The sequence below is a fragment of the Sarcophilus harrisii genome, chromosome 3 (assembly GCF_902635505.1).
Source record: "Sarcophilus harrisii chromosome 3, mSarHar1.11, whole genome shotgun sequence".
NCBI classification, from domain to species: domain Eukaryota; kingdom Metazoa; phylum Chordata; class Mammalia; order Dasyuromorphia; family Dasyuridae; genus Sarcophilus; species Sarcophilus harrisii.
This window is the reverse complement of record NC_045428.1, coordinates 313,910,698-313,924,160: the sequence shown is the minus strand read 5'-3', so window position 1 is coordinate 313,924,160 and position 13,463 is coordinate 313,910,698. Positions and strand designations below refer to the sequence as shown.

General features: G+C 37.1%; 1 protein-coding gene across 1 annotated transcript in view; it reads right to left on the bottom strand.

Annotated features, from left to right (window-relative positions):
* CLSTN2 (calsyntenin 2) overlaps positions 1–13,463 on the bottom strand; it is a 548,572-nt gene that overhangs the window by 33,671 nt on the left and 501,438 nt on the right. The window lies entirely within an intron of this gene.

The window sequence follows — 13,463 nt, the reverse complement described above, 5'->3', positions numbered from 1 at the left end:
TAATAAATGTCTTACAGCAGAAGTGTCAAAGACGACATTCAGCCTGTACTGGATTATAATGATATTGGGAAATGTCTAGCAAAATAAATAAAAATACAATTTGTTTAGCCATTTTCAGTGGTGTTAGATTCTTTTTTGACCTCTTTGAGGGTTTTTTCGGCAAAGATTACTGGAGTGGTTTGCCATTTCCTTTTCTAGGATATAGATAAGGAAACAGGCAAACAGGGTAAAGTGAATTGCTTATTTAACAGGGTCACACAGCTAGGAAATATCTGAGATCTGATTTTAAACTCAGGGAGATGAGTCTTCCTGACTTGAGGCCTGGCACTTTATCCACTGCCATCTGACCACCTCCCCACCCCAAATACAAAACGACATAATCTAAATTTGTGATTTTTCCAGGTCAATTTGCAACTTGCAGGGATCCTTTTGAATATGACTGTACTGTCTTAGAGGTTGGTACAATTGTTAAGAGTCATCTCATCTCAGTTAATTACTAAACTGTAAGGCAAGACACAAATTCATTGAGTTTCAGTTTCATCTTTTGCAAATAGGAATGATAATAGCACTTAGTCACAAGATTTTTGGAAGGATCAAATGAGATAATGTAAAGAAAGTACTTTATAAATCTTAAAGTTAAATAAGTGCAGATTATTCTATGATCAATGCTTTAAAGTGGTACAAAGTGCTAGGAGGGTCAATGAGGTAGTAGTAATTATTGACAGAAGGAATCCCAGAAGAGTCAAGAGGAGATAATGGCATTGGAATTGGGCTTTAAAGAATTTCAGCAATTTGGGGTGGGGAAAGAGAAAATGTCAAGCAAAGGGGACAACATGACCTAAGGCACAATGTATGTGGCCAGCAGTGAAGAGTCCAATTTGGGTCAAATACAGAGAATGAGAATGAGAGCGGTATGGGAGAAGACTGGCAAGGTAGGATGGAATTAGATTTGGGAGAGGCTTAAATGCTGGACAGAGGGATTGGAACTTTTTGGGGGAACCATTGAAGGCTTTTAAACCAGGTAATAAAATGACCCATCTATATGCATAAAGAAAATCACTATTTGGCAATGAAGGAGACAATGACACTGCACTGAAATTCATTTGCTGATGCAAAAATCTGGGGACTTGACTTCCCAGATGTTCACTGAATGGCTAGAATCCTAATGAGGTGATGTTTTATGCATGCCATTATGGCTACACTCACTAGCCCCACTATATTTAAGGGTCTTGTCAGCCTTTCCATTATAATAAACTCCTATTTTCAGGGGTGTGTAAATCAGAAACACAAATGTTCTCTGAGCTGAAAACTGTTGGAGAAGGGTGAGAGGACTTCACATTCCGCTTCCAGAATTAGCAGCCAAGAGGCATCAATTTAAACATCTGTGTTTTAATGAGATTAAAAAAGAGAAGGGAAGAAATAAAATGGCCACTTTTCATGGCAAAAAACCATTCTAAAGCAAATCAGATCCTACCAACTTCTTTGGCTTAAGTCCGGGAAACTGGACTTGCTCCAATGTGTTGTAGAAAGTTCACAGATTTTATTTTGTAGGATAATGAGTGGCTCATGTTCCTAAACCCTGAGAAACAGGTGTGTGAGAGGCCAGTTATTCTGCTTAGATTCCAAAAGAAGTATTTTCCTATACTAATGTGTTCTCAAATACAAGAAGAAGCCTGGGAAGTAGAAAGGGTGATGATCAATTTATTTATTTAATAGATTGGTAAACTAAGCAGGGAAGGCGCTTACCTATATGATCTATATGATTCTAAGATCATATAGAAGAACCAGGACTCGTAGTCAAGTTTCCTGGTTCTTTGTGTAATGTTTTCCTTGGCTTATTGAAAAGAGAAGAAAGTCCTGAATCCAAAATCTGCCTTAGACACTGTGACTTTTTTGTAACCTAGGCAAGTCAATCTCTCTCAGCCTCAACTTTCTTACTTGTTAAAAGGGGGTCATAAAAATACCCATTCATAGAGCTGCTGTGAGGATTGAATACATGTAGAGCAATTTGAAAAATTTAAAGCACTTATATAAACATGAGTTATGATTAGTACTCAGACTAGTACTTTTCATTTTACTGTGAGTTTTCCGGAACGTAATTCATTTGGATTTTTGTACATATCTGTGAGCTTCATCCATGTGGATGTTCCAATTCACTATGGCTCCCTATCCTGAGTAATTCTCTTTATGTCCCCATATAAATCCTTTGTAGATGATATGTTCAACATGCTGGAAGGATTTCCTTTGGTTCTTTGGATTCATTTATTTGGCAGATGCCAAATATGTATGTAAAAGATGCCATGTGAGGCATTGAGAGGAGTTCAAAGAAGAATGAAATGGGATATTTAACCTCATGGAGCGTATGTTCTGAGGAAATAAAACAACTACTCCAGCAACTCTAATGCAAGTTAGGCTTTTAGAGTGCAAGAGAGGTATGGAGAACTATAGTCATTCAGGGGAAGGAGAGATTAGCTGTGGCTGGCTGGATCAGGGAAGATTTCATAGAGATGGTAGGAATAGGGAGGGAAGTTTCAAGTGCTGCTGCTTTTATAGAATGTACCAAAAATCTTAGTGCAGCTTTAAGCTCATGAAAGCTTAGCTGGACTAAAACTTTGGAGACACTCCATATAATATTTTAAAGATTTAAAAGCGCTTATCTCATTTGCGCCTCACAACTCGGTGATGGAGAGACTATTATTACCCCCCCAATTGGAGAAATTGAGTAGGTTCCCCAATCACAAAGAAGAATGCTTGAGGCAGGATTTAAGCACTCCAACTCCCTCCCCATCCCCAAACTCAGTGCTCTTTCTATTGCTTCTAAGAATAGTAAGGTATCTTATCCCTAAATAAATGAGGGAAAAGGACAATTCTAGGCAGAGGAAACACCATGAACAGAGGAACAAGGGGAGGAACTCATAGACTTATTTGGGAAATAGATTTGTTCTCTTTGACTACTTCCTAGAGCATATCCTCGTGGAAGAGAAAGAAAGTTGTTAAACCTTGAAAGCCCTTGGATGCTCAGCAAAGGAGTTCGTAATGGGCAGGCAATGGAGAGTGATATTACCAAAATTGTGTATTAAGAAGATTAGTCTATGCGGCAGACTGTGAACCATCTAGGGGAAGAGGGAGAGGAGGGAGAAATATAATCTGGAACTCAAAATTTTAAAGAAAAAGAATGTTAGTTGTTTTTACATATGATTTATATGTGAAAAATCTGAAAACATAAAAACGTGGTTAATTGGTATACATGTATAACCTTTATCAGACTGCTTACTGTTTCAGGGAAGGGGGAGGAGAGGGAAGGGGTAAAGGAATATAACTTGGAACTGGAGAAATGGATATAACTTGGAATTCAAAACTTTAAAAAATCAACAAATGTCTAAAAACTGTTTTACATATAACTGGGGAAAATATTAATAATTTTTTTTAAATTGAGAAAAATAATTTTTAAAAGGAGGTTAACCTGGCAGGGAAGTCTAAGGGGGGGCGGTATAAGAAAATACAGAAGAAAGATCAAAGTGGAGGCCACTGACATGATCAGTCATTCAATCAGCAAGCATTTATTAAGCACTTTAGCACTTTTTATATTAAGCACAGACACTGTGCTAAGCACTATGGGTATAAAGAAAGGCACCATTGACACTTCTCAAAGAACTCACATTAAAATGAAAGGAATAACATGTAAGTAATTAGGTATGTACAAGATACATACAGAACCTAGGGAAGGCCTCCTGCAGTAGGCAGGCTTTGATATGAGTCTTGGTGGACGCCAGGAAAACTGAGAAGCTGAGGTGAGGTCACAGGACTTTCCAGGTATGGAAGACAAGAGATGCAATACAGGAGACAGTGGGTCATGTTCCCTACTGTGCAGCTGGGCCATGCAGTGAATGAGGGAGGGTAAAGTGTAAGGAGACTGAAAAGTGAAGAATGTATGAAGATTTTATATATTCATTCTGGAGGAAACAAGGAGCCACAGGAAGTTCTCAGGCAGCAGGTGGGTGGTGGTGACATGGATAGACTTACGTATTAGAAAAATCATCTGGGCAGCTAAATGGAGGGTGGATTGGATTGGGAGGAAGTGGAGGCAGGGAGACTAGTTAGAAGGCTGCTGCAGGAATGAGGGTGAGGGTGAGAGATGAGATTCAAAACTTGTTTAAATGTAGAGAATTGGAGGTAAAGGAAAGAGAATCCAAGATAGAAATGACAAGATTTGGCAATGAAATGGATATCTGGGATGAGAACGACCTTGATGGTGTGAGCTTGAGTGATTGAGAAGGGGTGGTAAGGAAATTCTCCTCTGTGCTTAGGCCTTGTGCTAGGTCACTGTAACCTCTTCTCCTTTTTGGCAGTGTGATTTCATGTACTCCTTAGCACCTCCCATCAAAGTGTGTGCCAAATGAGATGGAATGGTTTTGTGGGAAGGATGTAGAGCCAGAATTTATGAAACCTAGGTCTAGACCAGGTGAGTTACTTTAAACTAGCTTTGATCAGTGTTAAAAATGCTATTCTTGCTCCATTAATAGGATAAGGATGAAGATCAAATAAAACATAAGTGAAACTTATGTAAATAAGTAAATACTAAAATTGATATGAAAAGTTTTTTTTTTTACCATAATGTGATTTTAATTTGATTTTATTTTAAGAATTTTGTGATACCCCTTGAGAAAAGTCAGCAAAAAGAATTTAATCATTGCCTTATAATTTCAGGTGTACTCCATTTCAATTCCTTCAACAGCTAGTTTGTCTTCAAAATTGGAAGCTATGTCCAACAGATCACATAATATAATGATTTCCCTTGATGCTCTCAAAGCAAAATTCACAAGAAAGTTAAATACTGATTAAATAAATAATCCTTTTCTGGTGTGTTATAGGTTATTAGCATTGACCTGTGAATTAGCCTGATTTGCACGTATCATGACATTCCCTATACAGCTAATCAGAGTGTTATTTCAGCCCTGTAGATGAATGATTGAAAACTCAGCTTGGAAAGAATACTTAATTAGAGATCAGACAGCCTGGGTTCTAATCTCAACTCTGTCATTGCCTCTCTTGGTGACCTTGGGCAAATGTGAGCCTCATTTATAAAATGATAGGATTGGACTAGTTGATGGCTTTTAGCTTTAAATCTACATTCCAATAAATGATTAAAAACTACAGTAATCAACAATAAGCTTAACAGGTCCTGGGAGAAAACACCTTTAGAAATGTGTATAGATATAAGGTTAATGGATTAGGACATTTGTTAGCTAGCCTTAATTAAGGCAGAGTGTGTGGTTGTCTAGATAGTATGATTTGAATTTTTTCTGCTTCTGTGCCCCCACCCCACTCAGGCCAAAGACCCAATTTCTCCTCTTATACACCTGAAATTCTAGTATTAGTGCTCTGCATTCCCATCCCATCCCATCCAGTGATGTATCCAGATCATATTATCATCTTCTTATCAAAGTCTGAGCAAGGCCCAGAATTAGATCTTTCATAGAATCTCTTATTAAAATGCAAATATCTTTGAAGGTTTAAGCCCTATTACATGACCTTTGCTCCTTGACTCATTCTTATTTTCTCAATTGTCTTTTCCACTCTGTTTTTATTTGCCTTGACCTTTGATCTGCTACTTTAATATTTCACTTGGTACAGTCCTAGAATCCCTTAATACCCCATCACTTGTCATTCCTGATCAATGATCCCTATTCCCTAGGTAACCCCTACTATCTGATTTCTACACTTCTCTTCTACAGCTGCCAAGTTTTGATGGACAAAGTCACAAATCAAGCAGATTTTACCCATTACAAATTCACAGTACCTTCTACTATATCCTTATTGATTTCTTATCTCATTTCCCACAGCAGCTTTTCAAACCAGTTATTCTCTCTTCTCCCCTACAAGCCGCCACAATTACTTTGGATGACCTAGTTTCCTATTTCACTGAGAAGATTTAGGTCATTCAATATGAACTTCCTTAGATTCCCCTTCTCTGTTCTTCAGATCTCCTCAGTATCAATCATCATCTTCCCTTTCCTTCCTGCCTGTCACTGAACAAGAGCTGCCCTACTCAGCACAGAAGCTCCTTCTTTATCTGGTTCTTGATTCCATTCTCTGATGACCTCTCCAGGATGCTGCTTCAGCAGTGATCCCTTCTTATGTCCTCTGACTTTTACTCCCTTTTTCCTATCCCATTTCTTAAAAAGCCATTCTTTGACATATCTGGCATATTAAGTTTCTGTCTAATTTCAACCCTTCCTTTTATTACTAAACTTTGGAAAAAGTACCAATATCTTCTCTTCTTCCCTCCCTTCTCTCTCTTCAAGCTCTTACTTGGGTTTCTGGTCAACTCTTCAGTGTGAGCTGCAATGACCTCTAAATCCCCTTGTTCTTCATGACTTTTCTTCAGCTTTTAAAACTACTAACCAACTTTTCTGGCTTTCTCTCTTTGGCTTCATTGATTTTTCCCTCTCTTGAACTTCATTCTAGTTTTCTAAGCCACATTTCTATCTCTTTGGCTAGCTCCCTAATTTTTTTTTACACTTATTGTGGGTATCCCAAGGATTTGTCCTTGGCTTTCTTTTTTTCAAACTGGAAATTTTATCAATTCTCATTTCTTCAATTACTACTTCTTTGAAGATGATACCACATCTATCTTGGATATTCTGACACTATAATCTCTCTTTATGATGGGAATCTTTCTTAAAACTCATTTTTCTAGCTTTACATCCCCAAGGAGGGATTTTTTTTAGAGCCAGAACCCTAAGCAATTTTAGAGGGAAAGCTGTGGATCAGTACAGTCCTAGTCTTTATTATCTGGGACCCTCAAGCTCTACAGTGCTGTGTCCTCCAAAGCTCATGAAAGTGGCTAAGGTTAGAGAACCCACAGACTTTCAGGGCCTTATGCAGTCAGTCTAATCTATGGTGGGGTTTAATGCTTGTCTGGTTGGACTTTCCTGGTAACATGATTGCATATATATCCCTGTTTAGATGATTCCAATCCCAGTCTTTTACTTGGAAAGTTCTGATGATTCAGACCTTCACTACTGCTGACCTTAATTTAGTTCTGAGTTTGAAAACTAAATCCTCAGTCCCAGTATCTCATTGAGGGTTAGAGTGACAGTACTGCCAGCCTATCCTTGTTCCACAGTTCTTGCCCTTGATACTTGCTAGTGGACCAACCAAAATTGTAATGTTTGACTGGAAAAATGATTGTAGATTGTAATTAGTAAATATTAAACACCTACTATAAGCACGACACTTTACTGAGCACTGGGAAAGCAAAGAAAGGCAAAAGATAGTCTCCATCCTTGAGGAGTGAGCTTATGGTCTAATGGGGAAGACAACATGCAACTATGTACAAATGAGATATATAGAGGATAAATAAAAAAATAATCAACAAAGGAAATATAGTAGAATTAAGAGAAGATTATAAAGACTTTTTGGAGAAGGTTGTGTCTAAGGTAGACCTTGAGCCCAAGGAGGCTGGAAGGAGGCAATTACAGAGAGAGCATTCATTCTAGGTATGAGACAGTCAATGAAAATGTCCAAAAGAGGGAGATGGAGTGAGGAACAACAAAAGGAGGTTAGTGTCACAGGATCAAAGAATAATTAACAGTTTAAGGTATAAGAAAATTCAAAAGTGTGTGTGGAGGGGAGAGTTGGGTTAGGAAAGACTTTGAATGATAGGTGATTTTGTATTTTATCTTGGAGGTGATAAGGGAACCTCTGAGGTTAAGTAATGTGGCAGTATACTTGGGTTTCTGTTTTAGAAAGATTACTTTGGTGAGTGAATAGAGGATGGCTGGACTACAGTGGGGAAAGACTTGTGACAAGCTGAACCACAGCAGAATTCTGTAATAGACCAAACATGAGGAAAGAAGGGCCTACACAAAGATGAGGAGACCCATATTCAAAATATGGGTCTTGGCAATAGATATAGAGGGTGAAAAAGTGAGAAGTTAAGGATAGTTGATGATCAAGGGACTTGAAGGATGGGAGCATCTTCAACAGTAAAATGGGAAGTCAGGAAGAGGGGAAGGTTTTGGAAAGGGAAACAGTTCAATTTTAAACAAGTTGAGTTTAAGATAAGTATGGGACTTTGAATTTGAGATGTCCAAAGAAACAGATGGAGGAGTAGGAATGGAGACCAACAAAGATGTTTGGTCTGGATAACTAGATCTGAGTATCATTACCTTATAAATAATAATTGAGTCCATGGGAGTAGATGAAATCCTCAAGTATGTATATGTTTGTATATAGCCTACTCCATTAGATTGTAAACTCCTTGCTAAACAGATTTATGTATAGAATGATTTATATATATATACATATATGTATGTATACACATATATTTGTGTATAATAATTTGTGTATAATCTCTAGGGTTGGGGAGTAGAGAGGAAAGAAAAAAAGTTACATGATAACTTTATTATATATTTAAAATGAATAGCAAGTTGTACATAATAGATTTGCAGTTTTATGTGCAATTATCTTTTTTATTCTACTCTGTTATGGAAATGTTTATTTCTTAAGTTCAGAATAAAATAAAATTTTAAAACATCGTAAACTCCTTTAGGGTGGGGACTTTTTGCCTCTTTTTGAATCCTCAACACCTAGCACAATGCCTGGAACATAGGTGCTTAATAAATTTTTATTAATCGATTGATTTGATCCATCCTTAATAATACTGCTTGGAATTACCATAGATCTTGTCATGGCATTCCTCATCTCAAAAATCTTTAGTTACTCTCTATGGCCTATGAAGTAAAGTTTTTATTTCTTCACATGGTATTCAAGGCCCTTCATATTCAGGTACTAGCCTGCCTTTCCAACTATAACTCATATCATTACTCTCCAGACATGTTATGTCCTAGTTATATTAGATTAACTTTTGCTCCCTAAGATGTATTGTGCTCTTAGACTTTGCTAACTGTTCTCTATTCCTATAATATCCTCTCCCTCCCCCCAAATCATTGTTGGCTGAATTCCCACCCATCTTTTAAAACTTTCAGACAATTTTCTATTTCTGATCACTTATTATGTGTCATTGTATAATAACTATGGTCAGTGTGTTTCTTTAGATTGATTTCCTTCAAACTCTGTATTTCTTCTAGCATCCAGCCTTTTACTCTGCCTACAATATATGATTAAGAAATGTTTCTTCTCTTCAGGACTGTGTTGGTAAATGTATAATAGGAGCCTCTCCAAAATATATGAATGATACTTTTAAGGTTTAAATCCTCATTATGAATATTTTCTCTATCAGTTTATTTAATGAAAACTAGAAAACAACAAAACAATAACTCAATCCCTGGTTGATAGCATTTGCTGATTTTCAAGGTGTAAATGCTCACATTGAAAATTGAAGAACTAGCTTTTGTGAATATACCCCTGACTCTATTGTACTTGGACTAGTCTTTGAATGATGGATACGAATTAGCAAGTGAAAAAGAAGAAACAACTAATCTTTTAAAAAATATTGTAATCAAACAATGTTCCAAAGATTGATGATATATGAAGGGGTCTCATGTCACATGAATATTCTCCTGCTTCAGCTTTAGCAAATAGCCATCTTGTCTCCACTTAAGGAATTCCAATAATGTGGAACTTCCTATCTACCCACTGAATTTTTGAGCAGCTTTAATTGTTAAGGTTAAAGAAATTTCCTTTCTACCATACTCATTCTATAGAGCATTTAATAAGACCAAATAAGATTCATGCTGATCCTTAGATATCAGAAGTTAGTTAATAAAGAGGATAATTAGAAGACAAAAAGCTGAAATCAATGCTTAGGAAAATATAGGCAGAAGAACACTGAGGGTGGGGAGTAAGAAATGACAGCTACTATCTAATGGAGGAGACTGAAGAACTATAAAAGTGTCATTTAGTGTAAATGGATACCTCCAGATCCCCTAAAGGGTATCATTACATTAGAGTATTTAAAGTGGCTTCTGTATCTGGAGGGACATGCAAAAATTGAAAGTTACTGTCTTTGTTAGAAGAGAAAAACAGAATCATTAGGAGAAACATGAGCTATTCTTGTTTATTCAAATGGGAGATTCATATTATTTCCACATATTTCTTCTTTTCATTTTTCTACATGGAATGCTCTACTTTCTTATGAGAATATTTGACATTTATATTGTCCTTCAAAGTTTGCAAAACATTTTACATACATTTTCTCATTTGATCCTCCCAATTAACTTGCTAAATTATGGACTATAGGTATATTACCTCTAGCTAAAATTTAAAAGTGGTTAAATGACTTGCCCAAGATCATAGGGTAGTATGAGAGACTAGACTGGAACCTACATCTTCTGTATTCCAAGACAGCATTCTTTCTATTACACCCTCTGCATCTATATCCTATGCATCAATCAAGGACCTGATCAAGTCTCATCTTCTCTGTGATGTTTTCTTTGAGGACCCCCAGCCCACAATGATCTCTCACACCTTCCCCTCGCTCTATCCCTTCCACTGCTTCCCTACTTTCACTCTCCCCCTCTCACTCTGGACCCCCAGCCCATGATATCTCTTGTGATATCCCCCCCCCCCACTCCCTCCCCTGTGCTCCTCTCTCTCCTTCAGTCCTATGGCTTTTTTCATTGGACGTGTACATGTCTCATTGTGTGTCCATCTCCTTTTATCAACTAAATTAAAAGTTCTTTGAGGACAGAGACCATTTTTTTCTTTTCTTTTTCTTTTTCTTTTCTTTCTTTCTTTCTTTTCTTTTTTTTTTTTTTAACATTGCTGTATTGCTTATAGTCCCTTACAACAGTGCTAAACCTGACATTCGGGGAGATTTACACTCCTAGAAAGTCCAAAAAATTTACATAGAACAGACATGTTAAATATGTGCCCGAACCCACTGCCCAAACCAAATTAAAATGTAACTGGGACAGATAAAACAAAATAAATAAAAATAAAATAAAACAGATAATGTTTATATGTATTCTACATCAATATACAGCCCTCAGGGATCCTTATGTATGGTTGAGTGGTCCCCATTTCTAATTAAGTTTCACATCATTGACATAGAGGAATATTTCATGCTGACCTATAGTCAGATATCACTGGGTACAAAATTGACTGGAAATCAGGAGAATTAGTATAGGACTTGTCAAACTGTGCCCCTAAAGACATGGCAACAATTTGTTCTGTTGCCATGAATCTATTCTTTCTCCTATCTCAGGTCTCTTATCAATGGAAAGTGTTAATTCTCCTTTAGGAAATGGGAGATAAGACATAGCATAAAAGCCAGCATTTTTACTCTCTGGGACAGGGGTGCAGGACATTTGACCCATGGGCCTTTTGTGGTCCATGAAATCATTTGGTCTGGCCCTTGTCAAGGCAACCACAGACAATGATGAGCTGAAAGCTAGGGACAACCACCTCCCACTGCTTGAGTTCTATAAGTTGATTATATTGTATGGCATGTGTATGATATTATAAATACCCACATGGCCCTTAGCAGAAAAAATGGTTCCTCACTCTTGCTCTAGGAAAACTTGGTCCTAGTTCTCAGTTACCTTTGTGGCCGTGACCCTCTTTTGGAGGTACTGGGTACTGCTGAGACACAATACTTTAATGAAATCCGGTTTGGGGATGAGGTTTCCCAACAAGGGAACACAGTTATGAGGACAAAATGTTCTTACCCATAGTTATGTTCCTTACTCAATTCCTTGCTTGATGACTGACCCATAAAAGGCTATTCTGGTGGGTAGTATAAACCTGCTTTACAATTTGGATAATCTACAACCAAATGATATTCTTAGCTAAATGCTTTTGTTTAGACAGTTGTTTCAGAGAAGTTTTTTGTCCATAAGATATAAAGATTTTTTGGCCAGAAACACAGCTCTGAGAATGCATTCTTTTCATTATTGACTCAGAGTGGGAAAATCAATTCAATTAGCATTTCTCAGGAGGCAGTTAGATATGTTATTTGAAATACTCATACTTGGGGCAGTCATGATATAGTCTTAAAATAATGAAAGACACGAAGAAATCTTTATTTTTTTAAAAATAGGATATTTCTGTATATATATCACAGAATTTATATTTTAAATTTAAAAAATAAACATGGTAATGAATCATCTTCAGGGAATGCATTAACTTTTTTTTTTTAACTAAAATACTTCCCCCAAATATTCTAGTAGTGCTGTAGATACATATGCATACACACACACACACACACACACACACACACACACACATACACACACACTATTAATTCCTAGGCTCACGTCAATTTTTTTCAGCACTGATAGTGTGTTCCTCTGTATGATAGACCAATAGTAGGGTGCAATTGAAGGGTTTTGAGCAGATGAGTCAAGACTATGAAAAATGAAAAGCGAGGTCAGTGGTGGTAGAATGGGAGAATGAGGAATGATAGAGGCTGAAAATCATTGTAAGGATGCAAAACAGAATAAGAAGAAGGGAATCAAGGCAGATGTGTAACAATATTAGGGACGATGAGCTGTCAGGTGTAACTGCCATTGTGGGTTGTTGAGGTGGAGTGGGGATGGAAATATTTGGGTTGAAGAAGTTAATTATGAGGACAGGGTTTTTAAAGGGACATTACCAAGGATAAGGGTAAGGGATGCAGCACAAAAGAAGAACATCATACTCCTTCAGAAAATATAATCCCACCACATAGCTGATAGTAACAAGGACCTGGAAAGGGCAATATAGACGGATGTCAGCAGGATGCAAAAAGTTCATTCACTTCTCCTCTTTTCCTAATGTGTATGTATATGTCAGGGAGGAGGAAAGGAACAAAAAAAGGATGAGAAAAGGCACAGCCAGTATTGCTGATAGTGGATAGAAGATGGAAAAACTATTGAAGAGATCCAGGATGAATAGGAGGGAAGAAGTGGATTGGGACTTGAGGAGGAGTAGGGCTAGGCAGGATAGGGAAAATGATATGAGGTGAGAGAGCAGGAAACAAGAGTTTTTACTTCAGTTGATGGTAATTGAATTACAGGGAGAACAAGGGATCAAAAGGTAGGAATTTTTTGAATATAGGACTAAGTATAGAAAAGGCTAAATCAACCATAGGGATCTAATTAGAGATCTGATTTGAAGACACCTTTGTCTCCTTTTTTAGTGAATTGGAGTGAGGAACAAGAGGGTTGACAGCAATGGTGAATGAAATGTTAACATAGTAATGAAGGCCTTCAATCCTGGGCTGAACAAGATAGGGCCAAGTAATCTCATGCTTTCAATTCAACATGTGTTTATTAAGCACATGCTAGGTACTGGAAATAAAAAGGCCAAAGCAGTCCTTGCCTTCAAGAAGATGACACTATATATTTATCTGTTTAAAACATGAACACTAATAAGCAAAAATAGGTAATCTGGCATTAGAGAGAACATGACTAACTAGAGAAATGGGTAGATTCGCCAATGAGGTGGTCTTTGAGCTGAATTTTGATGGAAGAAAAAGATTCATAAGTCCAGGTCTCTCCATAATTTTTTAATTT